At 40.6% G+C, this 5421-nt stretch overlaps 1 pseudogene; it reads left to right on the top strand.

The window, feature by feature from the left end:
- Positions 1-1439: 1439 nt before the first annotated feature.
- Positions 1440-3178, top strand: LOC116864743 (annotated as a pseudogene).
- The last annotated feature ends 2243 nt before the right edge of the window (positions 3179-5421 follow it).

The raw sequence follows: 5421 nt of genomic DNA, 5'->3' as shown, positions 1-5421 counted from the left end.
TACAAATGGTATACATATCTAGAACTCTATATATCCATATATTTATTCATATAGAATATGTACAAAATGAATGATATAAGTAGATATCTCCATATTATATAGATTGTATATATCCCTGGCAGATTATATATTTGCTATGTGTTGATTAGTTTGTTGTTGTTATAAATAATTTTTAAAGATTTTATTTATTTACTTGAGAGAAAGAGAGCAAGAGAGCACACAGGTGTAGAGGAGATGGGCAGAGGGAGAAGCAGACTCCCCAAACAGCAGGGAGCCCAATGTGGACCTATATCCCAGGACCCTGGGATAATGACCGGAGCCAATGGCAGAACCAACTTAGCTTAACCAACTGAGCTACCAAGCTTCCCCCATTGTTGTTGCTGTCTTAAAGTAGGCTCCATGCCTAGTGTGGGGCCCAATACAGGGCCTGATCTAATGACCCTGAGATCAAGACCCCAGCTGGGAGCAAGAATCAGACACCCAACTGACCGAGTCACTCTGGCACCCCTGTGTTGGCTGATTTTAAATAATTTTTTCAGTTATAATTGCCCTAGAGTTAATGACCTCAGTCCAGAAGCCATTTTATGCAAATCTTTAATATGCGTGTCTATGTGTGCACATATACACTTGTTCTCCCTGACATTACTGGAGATTCATCTCCCCAAAACCTTGATTTAACTCTGAAGTCTCCTAAAACACTCCTAATGGATTCTGTGTTATGCTGAAATGAGTCACTGAAATCCTTCTGGACTCTTTCTTCTTAGGTACAAACTACAGTCTATAGTAATTGTTACTTCTTGCTCATTAGGTCGAATCAGACTAAGACACCGATCTTATGGGAGGAAAGAAGATCAAGATCCTTAAGAAAATATTTTCAAATCATAAACCTGATGAGAACTTTGCACCAAGAGTATGTAAAGAATTCTCAAAACTGAATAATAAATATGTAACTGAATTTTAAAAAGGAAAATACTTGAACAGGTACTTCAGGAAACCCTATATATAGATGTCAAATAGGACACACAAATATTTTCAATATAATTGATCAGTGGGGAAATGCAATGAAGACCAGAGTGAGATACCACCCCCACCTTTGGCATCCCCACCGGACCACAAGCCTGGAGACTGAAGCTCAGGTGAGCCCGTCTCTCAATTCTGCCCCCGGAAATCTTGCCTCAGAGCGGGACCTCAGTGGAGCCATGCGGCCCGGCTCGTGGTTTCGGATGATCGCAACACGCACCTAGAGAGAAAGAGCTCTAAGCACCAGGCCTGCGTGCAGCCCCAATCACTGCACAACACTGGGTCAATTCTCAACACTGGGCCAATTCTGCCCAAATCAATATAGATTTGGGCAGAAAGCTCGTGAGAATTGGCCGGAAACCCTGGCGATCTTGCTTCAGGTGGTACAGGCCTTCAGGGGAGCTGCTTAGGCCTGGCCCATGGTCCTGAGTGGTCGTGGCCAGAACGCTGCAGGAAAACACACTAAGCGCCAGGTGCAAGGGTGACCAACACCTCCCTCTACTCAGCCCCCTTGGGAGCCCATTTCAGTGCTGGGCGATCAGGCCTGACCTGCACTTAGGCCCTAACCCTAACCCTTGGTTGGAGTTTCAGGCTTCTGTCCTCAGAGGCCTGGTACTCAAGCCCTCCAGACTAGGGACCCCAACCCACACCCTAGGATTCTGCCAGCTACCCAGGAGGAAACTGTGCCATTTGAAGCTGCACAAAACCCTCAGAATCGGAAAATGCTTCTGGAGGCCACCCCCATGTTTGGCTGCCCCCAGGGCAGAAACCCAGAGCTTGAAGCCCTGTCTGCCTCTGTCCTCCACTTTGCCCCCTGGGAATCTGCCTCAGCACTGGCAGATTGGGCCTGCTATGTCCCTAGGCCCTAACACGAAATGTAAGTTGGGTTTTCAAGTTTCCATCCCCAGAGCCCTGGCCCTCAAGCCCTCCAGATTGGGGACCACTGAGCCATACCCCAGGACTCCACCTACCACCCAGTAGGAATCCGTGCCCTTTGGAGCTGTGCAGAACCTTCAGAGTGGGAGAAACCTGCATACCCCCTGAGGCCACTGCCACCTTAGGCTGCCACAAGGCCACAAAACTGGAGCCTGTTTCTCAGTCTGATCCCCTTGATCAACTCTGTCCCCTGTGTAGCTTGACTCAGCGGGGCCTTCAGGGGAGCCACGTGGGCCCATCCCATGGTCCCCGAGGGTCGCAACAAGCACCTAGGCAGAACGTGCTCCAAACACTGGGCAAGCATGTCCGAGTTGCTGCACAATGCTGGCCAATTCTCATGAGCTTTCTGCCCAAATTGATATGCTGGTCAACTTCCTAGCCAAGAGTAAGATGATCTCTCTCTCTGAGTGCATGATACAGTTTTTTTTCCTTTGCACTGGTGGAAGCACACCATGTTTACTCTTGGCAACAATAGCATGTGATCGCTATGTAACCATATGAAAACCATTACTTTATCCAGTGATTAAGATCTATAGGGACGCCTGGATGGCTCAGTCGGTTAAGCGGCTGCCTTTGGCTCAGGTCATGATCCCAGCGTCCTGGGATCGAGTCCCATATCAGGCTCCTTGCTTGGCAGGGACCCTGCTTCTCCCTCTGCCTCTGCCTGCCACTCTGTCTGCCTGTGCTTGCTGTCTCTCTCTCTCTCTCTCTGACAAATAAATAAATAAAATCTTAAAAAAAAAAAAAAAAAGATCTACAGACTTTGCACCTGGCTGTTAGTCTCATCATTTGTAGGTGGTTTTGTTCATTCTTTAATTCATATAGGTTTCTTATTCAGATTAACCTTTTGTAATTCTAACATAACATATCACTTTTACTGTGACATCATGCCATTGTTTAAGATTTCCTGTACTGACCCTTCACTTAATGTTCTGATGGTTTTTATTTTCTCTAGGTCAATACAGGTATTTACCATTCTGATTGTCTGGTCTCTTATACACTTACTCTCTTTACAATCTGAAGAAGAAGTCTCTGCAAGGCATAAAAAAAGCCTTTTCCACCTGTGGAGCCCATCTTTGGTCTGTATCTTTATGGTATGGCCTTCTTCTCTTCAGGTATGTGTGTCCTGGATCTGCACAATGGGATGATCAAGATATGATGGGCTCTATTTTACACTGTCATAATTCCTTTGTTATATCCAATGATCTATAGCCAGAGAAATAAAAAAAATTATAGATTCACTGAGAAAAATGTAAAGAGAAGTGTTTAGATCTCACACTGTTATCTGTTCTCTTTTTCATTAAAAGCATCACAAATTATGCAGATTATATGTGGTTCTGTTTGGTAAGTGTGTAAAGATTTTCCAGTTATGATTTCCCTAGGGTTTAATGATTTATTATTACATGTGTTCATATCATACTAGAATAATTGAAGCATGAAACAAATAAAAACATTTTGTATGCTTACATATTCTTCCTTGTAATTTTACAAAATCATTCAGTACTATAGAGTGTACTTCCTCTGAACAGGAATTGATTATAATGTCTTTGATCATTTTATAGCCATATAGCCTGGAGCGAGGGCCACACACATTTAACTTCACAGTGGGGGAAGGTTTATGTTTGAACGAATGGCAATAAATCCCAAGAATTCTGCTAGTCATTGAAAGGTCTCTCCTTCCACTTTATTTGTGGCATAGTGAATTTCACTTCATGTGGGGATTCAACAACTCTTGTAGCACTGAGGGAAACAAAAAGAAATGGGGGAACAATTAGGAAAATATAAGCAGGGAGTTAAAACAGTAAGGGTCAAGCCAAATTGTAAGAGATGGTCTTAGCCCAGTGTGTGTGTATGAGAAATGAGATGGAGCAAGGCAGGGGGAAGGGTAAGGTTGTCTCTCATTGTCTACAATGCCTTCTACATGCCCTCTTCTAGCTGTGTTTGTATGTTGTAGGTTAATCTGTAAAACTTCACTAATTCAGAAAGCTAAGAGAGGAGACTGCAGAATTTTAAGTGGGATGGTCATGGAGAAGAAAAGAGAAGTAGCAGAATAGGAAGGAAATGGTCAATCTTTCTTTAAAAAAAAAAAGAATGATGCTAGTAAAATACAACAGTAACATGTAATTTTTAAAATGTGTTGATGACATGAGGGCTTTAAAAGTATATTTCCAAAATTCAAATAATGTTAAGATAATATGATGTCAGAGTCCCTAGTGGATGGTTGGGAAAGACATGAAAATGAGCAAGATTTTGAATGTTCTCTGTCCTAAGAATTCTTAAATGTTAGCTTTCTTGTTTGTACCCCATACTCTAAGTATAATGAGTGACCCATCTTCAAGTCCATTCCTGCCCTTCCTTTCTCAACACTGAAACTCCACACTCATTACTAATGATCCTCCTGAAGCCTTAGCCCTGCTTCTGTGTTTTGCAACACTTTGGTTACTTATCTTCTACATCTTGATACTGTTCCTTCTATAACATAGCCACCTTGTTATTCTTCAGAAATGACTCTGATTAAATCATATCTCTTTTCCATAATTTTTAATGGATTGTCATTGCTACCAGAGTATGTGCAAATCCAGTATATATCTAGATCTGCATATATGCACTTGTATATGTTTGTGTTCATGTGCTGTCTAGATTTATTTATACTTATTACATATTTATAAATAACATAAATATAATAAAATAATATATATTTATATAATATATATAACAGTTGCTTATATCATACACTTAAAGTGAATTATTTTTGTTTTTGTTGCTAGGATTGGCTTCTGGGTTGGGCTATGACAAAATAGCAGGAAGAAGCTATTCAATTAGTTTAGTTTAAACATCGATTTGTTTAAAAGATGTTTAACTATTCAAACACTTTAACTATTCTATAGTCTGGAAGTACACATCACAAGATTAGACCAGATCATCTGCTCCTGAGAGATATCCCCAAGCCCTAGAAAAGGGAGGAGTGGATCACAGCAAATCCTTTCCCCCCAGAACATCCATATTATTGCTGTGTCTCAGATATTTCTAATACTATTGGCTGCTGAATCAGTATTGACCTTGGTGAAGAGCGCTTTCTTGTTCTGAGACCCACTCAAAATTCGTATTCTTCTCCCATTTGAGCAGGTCTATCTGTGTATAGTATCTTTTCAACTTTGTAGGATTTTAAGAGATGTTTGGAAATAAATTCAAACAAGTGCTTGAATTGCTGTATTAATTAATTAATTAATTGCTGTATTATTGTGTTAAGCTACAATTTAAATACTAAGCCATATATCACAAATTTTCTGACCAGAATGATTAATTAATAATAGTGTTCATGGAGAGTAAACAACGTTTTAATATTATTAATACATAAAATTAAAAATTTTAATACCATTTCTTTAGTTTAACTGCTTTTAAATTTCTCTTTTCATGTTTTGTAATGCATAACATTTTAGTATAGTAGCACACCTATCTAATTTG

Source organism: Lontra canadensis, unplaced genomic scaffold (genome assembly GCF_010015895.1).
Source record: "Lontra canadensis isolate GAN:19392208 unplaced genomic scaffold, GSC_riverotter_1.0 scaffold6, whole genome shotgun sequence".
In the NCBI taxonomy this organism is placed as follows: Eukaryota; Metazoa; Chordata; class Mammalia; order Carnivora; family Mustelidae; genus Lontra; species Lontra canadensis.
Note: the sequence above shows the minus strand (reverse complement) of the source record. Positions and strands in the feature narration are given on the sequence as shown.